The 12,238-nt window shown below is 44.5% G+C and overlaps 1 protein-coding gene across 7 annotated transcripts in view; it reads left to right on the top strand.

The window, feature by feature from the left end:
• The window catches only part of GLT8D2 (glycosyltransferase 8 domain containing 2), a 91,910-nt gene that overhangs the window by 11,711 nt on the left and 67,961 nt on the right, over window positions 1–12,238 (top strand). For 2 of the 7 annotated variants that reach the window (XM_060194313.1, XM_060194311.1), the window contains exon 1: window positions 11,755–12,032. The exons of 3 other annotated variants lie outside the window; for them this stretch is intronic. The gene's annotated coding sequence lies outside the window, so the exon portion shown is untranslated. Of the gene's footprint in view, window positions 1–11,754; window positions 12,033–12,238 lie in introns of those variants that run through there. 2 more of the 7 variants (XM_060194307.1, XM_007527915.3) reach the window with 2 other exon arrangements.

Below are 12,238 nucleotides of genomic sequence, written 5' to 3'. Positions count from 1 at the left end.
CAAAAAGAATTGATACATAAAGGTCAAGACAATTAGTCTCCATGATGCAGGCAAGTTAATTATCCAAAGACATTTGAGAGAAGCATAGGAGTTAAACCAGTAAGGTGAGGTAGAGGAGAAGAAAAACAAAACTTGATGTAAATCACAGATATCAAAGGGCACAAGGAAATAGGATTTGGGGTTTTCACTCTCTGGTGTTGGGGAGGTATATGATAGAGTGTGTTCTCCTTTGTGATCAAAAGGTGAAGTGGATGTGTGAACTTTGAGTGAACCCTAAAGCAGGCACCATTTGGCCTGCTGCTAGCAGGAGGGTTAGGGAACTAAGTGTGAGAGGCTTGTAGGCTTTCTGTGAGCTTGAGAGACTAACAAGAAGAAACTGAGTCTGGGAGACTTTTCCCTCTTGGCTCATCTCTATAAGGAGAGAGGCTAACAAGTGGGGTATCTTTCCAGACCTCCATCCAAGGATGGGAGAGCTTCCCTAAGCTATACCAAACTTTTACAGAGTCCCACACTTCATCTCTCAAATTCTGTCTATGCCCTATCCAATAAAATGGGAAAAATGACCACCAGGGGCAGTGGATTTGTAGTGCCAACACCAAGCCCCAGTGATAACCCTGGAGGCAAAAATAAATAAATAGATATTCAGATGCAGAAGTGATTGCTGCAGCTATAGCCATAGAGACTCCAGCGTGCCTGAGTCCTACTCATCACTGAACCCCATCAGCAGAAGAGCAGGGATAGAGGCTCCTGTCAGTGTCCTCCTTTCCCCAGGTGGAAGCTTCAGGAGGCAGAGGTCACATAGACACTTGTCACTTGGTGGCCCCTAGCACCATGATTCACTGTTGCTGCAAAATACTTCTGCCTTCCCTTGAGATGACCCAATAGTAGTGCCCAGACTTTTTTTTTTTTAATATTTATTCATTCCCTTTTGTTGCCCTTATTGTTTTCAGACTTTTTTAAAAAGATTTTTTTAGCTTTATTTATTTAATTTAATAGGACAGAGAGAAATTGAGAAGGAAGGAGGAGAGAGGGGAACAGAGAGAGAGACAGACACCTGCAGACCTGCTTCACCATTTGGGGGCTTGAACCTGGACCCTTGAGCATGGTATCGTGTGCTCAACCAGGTATGCTACCACTCAGCCCCATACTCATAGTTTTTAAAAAATATTTATTTGGGAGTCGGGCTGTAGCGCAGCGGGTTAAGCGCAGGTGGCGCAAAGCACAAGGACCGGCATAAGGATCGCGGTTCGAACCCCGGCTCCCCACCTGCAGGGGAGTCGCTTCACAGGCGGTGAAGCAGGTCTGCAGGTGTCTATCTTTCTCTCCTCCTCTCTGTCTTCCCCTCCTCTCTCCATTTCTCTCTGTCCTATCCAACAACGACAACAACAACAATAATAACTACAACAATAAAACAACAAGGGCAACAAAAGAGAATAAATAAATAAAATAAATATTAAAAAAAAAATATTTATTTATTCCCTTTTGTTGCCCTTGTTGTTTTATTGTTGTAGTTATTCTTGTTGTCGTTGTTGGATAGGACAGAGAGAAATGGAGGGAGGAAGTGAAGACAGAGAGGGGGAGAGAAAGACTGACACCTGCAGACCTGCTTCACTGCCTGTGAAGCGATTCCCCTGCAGGTGGGGAGCCGGGGGCTAGAACCCAGATACTTACATCCTTGCACTTTGTGCCATGTGCGCTTAACCCGCTGCGCTACCACCCGACTCCCCCCATAATCATAGTTTTATGTCTAGGGGCCCTGAGGCCACAAGTTCAAACCCTGGTGCCACCAGGTGCTCTGGTTCCTCTGTCTTGCATTCATGAAAATAAATAAATAAAATCTTTGCAAAAATATTTATATTATAGGAGTCAGGCGGTAGCACAGCAAGTTAAGCGCAGGCGACACAAAGTGCAAGGACAGTAAATGTCCTGGTTCCAGCCCCCAGCTCCCCACCTGCAAGGGAGTCGCTTTACAGGCGATGAAGCAGGTCTGCAGGTGTCTGTTTTTCTCTCCCCCCTCTCTGTCTTCCCCTCCTCTCTCCATTTTCTCTCTGTACTATCCAACAACAACGGCAATAACTACAACAATAAAACAACACGGGCAAGAAAAGGAAATAAATAAATATAAAAAACATTTATTTTACATAAACAAAATAACTTTAGATTGCATAGGTCAGCATTCAGACAGATAACTGAAGCTGGAACAAAAAGAGTTAATCACCACTGAAGAAAATTCTTTAATCACATTAGATTTAACAACTTTTTTCAAGAAGAGATAAATCTGGAATCAAAAAGATCATCTCACAGCTTAATGAAAATAACCCTTAAGAATTTTTTAAACTTCCTGTAATATGGGCAAATAAAACATATAAATTATGATCCAGTGTATGACCATATGACTTTACTATTAACATTTAGTTTGAAGACTAGAAAAACAAATTCTGAAGGACACCAAATCATTCTCAGAGTCCTCAGGCAGAGCCACTACTTCAACCTGGCAGTGTTACACCAAATCATTCTCAACAGATACTGTTAGCCAAGTGATTTTGTTGAAAGAGAATTAACCCAGGCATGAAGGTTCAATATTCCCTGTGAGGTAGTAGTAAATTATCATCAACAAGCCTCAAAGGTTCAGGTCTCAGCAGGTTTCTGCAGGAAGTTTTTCTTTTGATATGTAAATCATTTAAACTAAGAGATGTGGAGGTTCAGGAGATTAAAAGAAAATTCTGTCTACCCCTTTATCAAAAGTAAATATCATTACTAATTTCGATCTTTCTTCTAAAGGAAAGTGGTTCTGATGCTCTTTATTTATTAGGCCTCAGGCGATAGCTCCCCTGGTAGATAGAGTTCAAGTACACCTTGCCCTTTGACAGTGTTAAAGCAGCTCATCTCAGAGGGAATTGTTAGGGACAGCATAAAAACAGCATGCCTAGATTGTCAAATAGCTGGGGCATGAACACTTTGTCTCATGTTATCATGTGTTGCCCTATATCAGCAGGAAAGAAATTAGAAGTAGCGCTGGGAAGGAAAAGGACAGTCTTTAGAGAAAACAAAAGGAAGCACCTTGAATACTGTGGGAGGAGTTTCAGCAAGGTAGCCAAACCTGGTAATCTCAGCAGATCAGTGGGAAGCTAGCCCAAGTGTGACATAGATTGGGGAACTTAAGTAAATGTAAAATGTATATAATCAAGGCCTTTCTCTTTTAGCCCTCATGGGACTCTTTCCTCATAAGCTGTCTTTATACCTTAAAAATCACCTTTGCATGCTTTCTTTTTTTTAAAAAAAAAATTATTTCTTTATTGGGGGAATTAATGTTTTACATTTGACAGTAAATACAATAGTTTGTACATGCATAACATTTCACAGTTTTCCACATAACAATACAACCCCCACTAGGTCCTCTGTCATCCTTTTTGGACCTGTACTCTCCCCACCCACCCACCCCAGAGTCTTTTACTTTGGTGCAGTACAGGATTGTCTTTCTTACACGACTAGATATCCTTTGTGTCAGGGCTCAAGGATACTATAGTGACTCCCAGGGCTAGCAGGGAGTCAGGGTCTTCCTGTGTCCTTGCTCTGCCATCCAGAACATATGTAGGGCTGCTGTGTCGCACCCCACCCAGGCATAGCCGCACTGTGCAAGGAGATCTCCCACCTGCTCCTGCCAATCTCCTCTCCACTTTTTAAAAATATATATTTGCTTATTCCCTTTTGTTGGCCTTGTTATTTTTTTTATTGTTGTAGCTATTTTTATTGTTGCTGATATTGATGTCATCGTTGCTGGATAGGACAGAGAGAAATGGAAAGAGGAGGGGAAGACAGAGAGGGGGAAAGAAAGACACACACTTGCAGACCTGCTTCACCACTTGTGAAGTGACTCCCCTACAGGCAGGAAGCTGGGGGTTCGAACCCAGATCCTTCCGCCGGTTCTTGCACTTCGGGCCACATGCGTTTAACCCACTGCGCTACCGCCCTGCCCTACTCCCTCCTCTCCACTTTTGACCTGTTCAGTGCCCTGAGTTCACATCACTTCATCTCCTGTGTCCTCTTTCTTCTAGCCAGGTTTGGCTAATGAGAGGCAGCACCATAGCAGATTGGAAGACATGGTTAATTAGCCCTGGGACCCTTTTGTGTGGGTCAGTACAGGTTGGCTATCTCCAAAAAAGATACCAGCCCTGTGCAAAAAGCTGTACTCTCCCAAGCTTGGAGACCAATCCACTTCCTCATCCTTTGGGGCTAGAAGTGGTAATGGAACACTGCATTTGCTAAGCCCAGACAACTCCACCCTCTTTTAACTATGTTTCCCTTAGGTTGGTTATTCATCTTAAAATAGTGCATTTTTCTTCCCTCCCTCCCTTCCTTCTCCCTTCCTTCCTTCCTTCCTTCCTACCTTCCTTCCTTCCTTCCTTCCTTTCTTTCCTTTCCTTCCTCTTCCTCTTCTTCCCCTTCTCCCTCTCCCCCTTCTCCTTTTCCTCCTCCCCCTCCTCCTTGTTCTTTTTTCTCTATTTATTTATTTATTTTCCCTTTTGTTGCCCTTTGTAGTTATTATTGTTGTTATTGTTGTTGATGTCGTTGTTGGATAGGACAGAGAGAAATGGAGAGAGGAGGGGAAGACAGAGAGGGGGAGAGAAAGATAGACACCTGCAGACCTGCTTCACTGCCTGTGAAGTGACTCCCCATGCAGGTGGGGAGCCAGGGGCTCAAACCAGGATCCTTAAACTGGTCCTTGCACTTTGTGCCACATGCACTTAACCCGCTGTGCTACCGCTCGACTCCCTCCTCCTTGTTCTTTTTGCCATCAGGGTTATTGCTGAGGCTCAGTGCTAGACTATGATTCCACTGCTCCCAGTGGCAATTTTTTCCTATTGATTGATTGATTGATTGATCGATTGATTGATAGGACAGAGAGAAATTGAGAGGAGAGAGGGATATAGGGAGAAAGAGGGGGCCGGGCAATAGTGTACCAGGTTAAGTGCACATAGTACAAAGTGCAAGGACCCACAGAAAGATCCTGATTAGAGTCTGTGGCTTCCTACCTGCAGGGGAATCACCTCACAAGCAGTAAAGCAGGTCTATAGGTGTCTATCTTTCTCTCTCCCTCTCTATCTTCCCCTCCTCTTTCAATTTATCTCTGTCCTATCCTATAAAATGGAAAAAAATGTCCTCCAGGTGCAGTGGATTTGTAGTGCAGGCATGGAGCCCCATCAATAACCCTGCAGGCAAAAAAAAAAAAAAGGAGGGAAAGAGAAAGACAGACACTTGCATACCTGCTTCACAGCTTATGAAATGTTCCCCTTGCAGGTGGAGAGTAGGGGCTCAGGTCCTTGCACATGGTAACATGTGTACTTAACCAGGTGCACTACCACCCTACCCCACTTTTCTTTTTATTTCTTTCTTTTTAATAATTTTATTTATTTATTTATTTATGGATAGAGACAGAGAAATTGAGAGAAGATCAAGAGATAGAGAAGGAGAGAGAGACACCTGCAATATTACTTCACCATTTGTGAAGTTTCACCCCTATAGGTGGATATCAAGGGCTTGAACCTGGCCCCTTCTTCACTGTAATACGTGCACTTAACCAGATGCACTACCACCTGGCCCTATTTTATTTTTTTATTTTTTTGCCTCCAGGATTATTGCTGGGGCTTGGTGGTGCCAACACTATGAGTCCACTGCTCCTGGAAGCCTTTTTTTTTTTTTTTTTCATTTTATTGGGTAGGAAAGAGAGAAATTAAGAGTGGGAGGGGGATATAGGGGAAAGAGAGACAGAGAGACACCTGCAGACCTTCTTCACTGCTTGCGAAGTGACCACCCTGCAGGTGGGGAGCCAGAGGCTCTAACTGGGATCCTTGTGTGGTTTCTTGCACTTGGTACTATGTATGCTTTACCCGGTACACCACTGCCCAGCCAGCCCCCTTTTATTTTTAATGACCTATTGTATTTTTTTTAAATTTTTTAGAGAGAGTGAGAGTGAAAAAGACCACAGCACTGAAGCTTCCTTCAATGCTGTGGGTGCTGGACTTGAACTTGGGTGATGCATATGACAAAGCAGCTCACAGTCCAACTCAGCTATCTCTCTCTAGCCCAACTTTTTTTTTTTTATTTATAAAATGGAAACACTGACAAGATCATAGGATTAGAGGGGTACACCTCCACACAATTCCCACCACCAGAACTCTGTATCTCTTCCCCTCCCCTGATAGCTTCCCTATTCTTTATCCCTCTAGGAGTATGGACCCAAGGTCATTGTGGGATGCAGAAGGTGGAAGATCTGGCTTCTGTAATTGCTTCCCCGCTGAATATGGGCATTGGCAGGTTGATCCATACTCTCAGCCTGCCTCTCTCTTTCCCTAGTGGGGTGGGGCTTTAGGGAGGTGGGGCTCCAGGACACATTGATGGGGTCGTCTGCCCAGGGAAGAGACTAGAGACTCATTTAGCTCTGCTGTATGTAGTGCCAGGAATGAAACCTGGTACCTCAGGCACACATATCCTGTGCACTGCCACAGACTTTTTCAAAGTCTCCACCACTAACCCCTGGAGGGAGCCATTAGTGCCTGCCAGGACTCTGCTGATTGAGCATTGCAGTTTCTGTGTGCGGCCCATATGGCCATCTGTGACGACAGCACAGTGTGACTCTCCTGTTCTTGGGGTTCATGGTGGCTGCTCCACCTCCTGGCATCAGGATTGGCCTTGTGAGAGGAAAGAATGGGCAAAAGCTACCAACCCCAGCTCTGCCAGAGAAATTATATCTTTCTAGGAATAACCTGACTTTTGCTGGCCTTCTATACTTAGCTGTGAAAAGGCAGGTGTGATCGTGAACAGTGTACCTGCTCTCCTATGGAAAAGAGTAGTTTTAGCTTGGAAAAAGAAGCAAAGAGGGGGGAGTCAGACTGTGAAGCAGGTCTGCAGGTATCTGTCTTTCTCTCTCCCTCTCTGTATTCCCCTTCTGTCTCTATTTCTCTCTGTCCTACCCAACAATGACACCAATAATAACAACAATAATAACCACAGCAATAAAAACAAGGGCAACAAAAAGGAAATAAATACTTTAAAAAGTCTTTAAGAAATGAAGCAAAGAGGGGTTTTTACATAGGCTGTCATCTGTGTTTTTATTTGTATTTTATTTATTTACTATTTTTAATACTCTGAAAATATTTTTCTTTTTTTATTTATTGAATAGAGACAGCCAAAAATCAAGAGGAAGGTGCTGATAGAGAGGGAGAGAGTCAGAGACACCTGCAGACTGCCTCACCATTTGTGAAGCTTTCCTTTTGCAGGTGGAGATTGGGATCTTTTTTTAAAAAAGAATTTACTTGGGGGTCGGGCGGTGGCACAGTGGGTTAAGTGAAGGTGGTGAAGCACAAGGACCGGCGTAAGGATCCTGGTTTGAGGCCCCGGCTCCCCACCTGCAGGTGAGTCACTTCATAGGCAGTGAAGCAGGTCTGCAGGTGTCTATCTCTCTCCCCTCTCTGTCTTCCCCTCCTCTCTCCATTTCTCTCTGTCCTATCCAACAATGACGACATCATCATCAATAACAACAGCAACTACAACAACAATAAAAAGGCAACAAAAGGGAAAATAAATAAATATAAAAAACAACAAAAATTTAACAACAACAACAAAAGACATCATGTAAGTAAAAGCACTCACTATGGATTTGATACATGGATACTGTTACCATAGTGGCCACAGGAAGAAGCCCAAAGGCATGAGCTAGGGAAAGAGACTCCTAATAACAAGTTACTTGTAACTTGTAAGTTAACAAACGCCTAAGTAAGCTATATGACGTCACAAACACTGCTGGTAGGGAGTGGGTGGTGGCACACCTAGTTGCACCCACATGTTACCATGAACAACGACACAGGTTCGAACCCCACCTGCAGAGAGGAGAGCTTGTTAAGTGGTGAAGCAGGTCTGTAGGTATCTCGCGTTCTCTCTCATTTTCTATCTCCCTCTCCCCTCTCAATTTCTTTATGTCCTATCAATAAAATAGAAGGAAATAAATGGCTACCAGGAGCAGTGTACTTGTAGTGCTAGCACTGAGCCTCAGTGATAATCCTAGTGACAAAAAAAAAAAATAGGGGCCAGGTGGTGGTGCACCTGGTTGAATGTTAAAATGTGCAAGGACCTAGGTTCAAGACTCCAATCCTGTGGTCTGGGAGGTGGTGCAGTGGATAAAGCATTGGATTCTCAACCACAAGTTCCCAAGTTCGATCCCCGCAGCACATATAGCAGAGTGATGTCTGGTTCTTTCTCTCCTATCTCTCCTAAATAAATAAATAAATAAATTCTTTTTTTTCTTCTGTCCACCAGGGTTATTGCTGGGCTCGGTGCCTGCACCATGAATCCACTGCTCCTGGAGGCTATTTTTTTCCCCCTTTTGTTGCCCTTGTTGTTGTAGCCTCGCCGTGGCTACAACATTATTGCCATTGTTGATGTCGTTTGTTGTTGGATAGGACAGAGAGAAATGGAGAGAGGAGGGGAAGACAGAGAAGGGGAGAGAAAGATATACACCTGCAGACCTGCTTCACAGCCTATGAAGTGACTCCCCTGCAGGTGGGGAGCCAGGGCCTCAAACCAGGATCTTTATCCCGGTCCTTGCGCTTCGCCACCTTCACTTAATCCACTGTGCTATCAGCCAACTCTCCATGATGTCTTTTAACTCTCACAAATGTCCACTTAGGAGGCCAATTATGGAGGTTGTTCAGTGGTTAGCACAGTGGGGCCCCAGGTTCAATCCCTGGCACTTTATGTCTGAGAGTGGTGTGCTGGTCTCTCTTCTAAAAGAGAAAAAGGAATCCTGTGAAGTTTCCCCAATTTATAGAGGAAGGAACTGAAGTTACAGCTCTCTGTAAGTGAAAGGCCTGTGCTAACACCTGTCTGTATTCAGGGGGCCCGTTTCTGGCAGCCCCTGCACTTGCCATTGTCCTCAAATCTGATGTCTCTTTCTGTTCTCATCATCTCTTCCCCAGGGGAGAATCTGTATATATGGTGTGGAAATCCAAGCTGTAGAGAATACACCTCTTGAACCCTCAGAAAATTCCCCTCATGCAGGATTAAAAGAGAAAGAATTGAGGGAGTCAGGTGATATAGCGCAGCGAGTTAAGTGCACGTGGTGCAAAGCGCAAGGACCGGTGTAAGGATCCCAGTTCAAGCCCCCAGCTCCCCACCTGCAGGGGAATCACTTCACAGGTAGTGAAGCAGGTCTGCAGGTGTCTTGTCTTTCTCTCCCCTTCTCTGTCTTCCCCTCCTCTCTCCATTTCTCTCTGTCATATCCAACAACAGTGACATCAATAACAACAACAATAACTACAACAATAAAACAAGGGCAACAAAAGAGAATAAATAAATAAATAAATATTTTAAAATATATAAAAAGAAAGAATTGAAAATCACTTACAGCAGGGGTTCAAGGAGAGACTGCACAAGAACAAAAGCCAGTGAGCTTTGAGTCCATGCGGAACTTAATAGGAACAGTAGGTTAATATGAACAGGGAGTTAGCATGGACAACGATGTGCTCATTGTTTCCATCCTGAGCCTCCCTTTGAGGCACTTTGCTGTGTGTTAAGTTCATTCTCCAAACCTGCTTCTTCAACAGCTCTTCAGCTGGGTGTTAAATGTGTTGTTAGATGGATGGGAGATGCAAAGGAGGACAAAACCTTTGGAGGAAGCTGGAGTGCACAGGAGTCAGCTTGGATGTTACCGCCATGATGACCATAGGGGCATATCTGAGAGGCTGTCTTGCTACTCCTAGTATTTCATGATTCTGGAAGGGTGGTGGCAATCCCAGGACCAGAACAGAACATAGGAGTACTTGGCGTGCAGGATCCTCTGCTGCCCCTTCTCACTTCATACAGGTGGTCATCATATACAATGTATCTCTTCCAACCAAAGATAAATACCTTACAAGCATGTCTGTTGACTGAAACACTGAATGGAGTTGTGGTTTAAAAGCAAAGTATAGGGAGTCAGGTGGTAGCACAGAGGGTTAAATGCATGTGGCACAAAGTGCAAGGACTGGCTTAAGGATCCCGGTTTGAGCCCCTGGCTCTCCACATGCAGGGAAGTTGCCTCACAGGCTGTGAAGTAGGTCTGCAGGTGTCTGTCTTTTTCTTCTCCTTCTCTCTTCATTTTTCTCTGTCATATCTGACAATGACGACACCAATAACAAAATTGATAGTAACTACAACAACAATAAAAAAATAAGGGCAACAAAAGGGAAAAAAAATATATATATATATATGATAGACAAAAGATAGAATCTACTGCTCCTGGAGGCTATTTTTTCCATGTTGTTCTTATTGATGTTGCTAGACAGGACAGAGAGAAATCGAGAGAGGAGGGGAAGACAGAGAGGAAGCAAGAAAGAGAGACAACTGCAGACAACTGCTTCACTGCTTGTGAAGGGACCCCCCTGCAGATGGGAAACCAGGGGCTTGAACCAGGATCCTTATGCCAGTCCCTGTGTTTTGCACCATGTGCGCTTAACCCGCTGTGCTACTGCCCAACTCCTTCCCCTTTCTTTTTATGTGCAGGATAGAGAGAAATTGAGAGGGAAAGGGGAGACCTTTTTATTTGAGGAAGAGAGAAAATGAGACTTCTACAATATTCCATTGCCACTTATGAAGCTGCCCCTGCAGGTGGGGACCAGGAACTTGAACCCAGGTTCATTGTGCATGGTAACATGTGCGTTTTATGATGATATGCCAGCACCTGGCCACTGGAAAATTTCAAATTGCAACATACTTTGAGACAGTGAAATACATCACTGGGATAGTGCACTGCTTTGCTATGTGCTCAATCCAGGTTCAAGCCCAGCCATGTGGAAGGAAATTTTGATGTGGTTTCTCTCTCTCTTGATCTCCTCTCCCCACCCCCACCTATCTAAAAAATAATTTGCATTGTGCTTTGCATTATATTTCTGCTGGGTGTTAGAAAAACACAGTAAAGAAACAAATAAATAAAAATCAAAAAAAGAAAAGAAAGACACAGTAAGCAGAATATCCCCATTTCCTTATGAGAAATAGGGAGAGAGGGCATTGCAGAAATAAGTTCCATGATTCCAGGCAAAGTGCTGGCACCATCTCTTGGGTTTCTGAGAATCAATGGCAGAAACACAGAAGAACACAGAGCTGGGTGGGGTTGATTCCTTGTTAGTTCCTTCCCTGAATCAGGGACAAAACACACCATCTTGAAACTTTTGTTGTTCTTACTGCCTTGGTAGAATGTTGTTGTTGGCTTTTGACCTGAGGACATTTTAGTGAATAGGAGATTTCAAAAGTAGCTGTGGTAGTGAAGCTATAACTTTAAAAGAAATCCTTTTATGGGGGGTTGCTGGGTACAGCTATTGATGCATGGGTACCATTTCTCATCTCCCTGTGAAAGCTGTCTGCAGAACTCTCACCCCCAACTTAGGTCCTTTTCCACCATCGTGCACTGGGACCCCAAAACCTTGTTCCATTCCTTGCTTCCCCAGATTCCTTTGCTTTGGTGCACTACACTCCATCAGTGATATTTTTCACTTCTACTGCTTTCCAAATTGACTCCTTAGCGTGCTAGATAGTCACCCTTTGGACATTTGCTTCTCCCTGGCCTTGAGCCATTTCCTCCAGAGCAGTCTTATTTTCCAAGTGATTTATATGCAGACTGCTGGACGAGGATGCCAGAGGAAGCCTGGCCCTTCGGAGCCAAGCTGCCAGGCACATCTGGAAGTAATTTCAGCAGCTGCCCCACTCCCGCTAGCACAGCGCCTGGATTCCACCCTCACTCGCTGGGGGAAAGAAACCTGAGACGCTAGAAGGCTGCTACGCCAGCGAAGGCGGGTGTGGCTGGGGGAGGAATAGGAATATTCTCTTGGAATCATAATACTAGCCCTGGGGCTCACCAACCCTCTGGGATTTCCAATGGGATTTTAGAAGCCGCTGCAGCTAAGGCAGCGGGAAGGGTTGCAGCCCAGGCCAGCCACACTTTGATCACACTGCGCTGCCTCTTCTGGACCTGGAACCCCAAACTCTGCCTCATCGTTCATCAGGTAAACAGAGACATTTGCCCTCAGTGTGGTATCCTTGCTGTGCTGGCCGACTGTCACAGCCCTTTGCTTTACCAGAGAGATTCAAGAAAGTAAATCAGAGGCAAACTTCCCACAAACTTTGCCTTTGGGAACCCCCAGATGGTTCCCACCAAGGGATGTGCCTAGCCCCGTTTTTTTTTTCTGCCATTGCTGCAGATCCCCAATAT

This window comes from Erinaceus europaeus, chromosome 7 (genome assembly GCF_950295315.1).
Source record: "Erinaceus europaeus chromosome 7, mEriEur2.1, whole genome shotgun sequence".
NCBI classification, from domain to species: domain Eukaryota; kingdom Metazoa; phylum Chordata; class Mammalia; order Eulipotyphla; family Erinaceidae; genus Erinaceus; species Erinaceus europaeus.
Note: the sequence above shows the minus strand (reverse complement) of the source record. Positions and strands in the feature narration are given on the sequence as shown.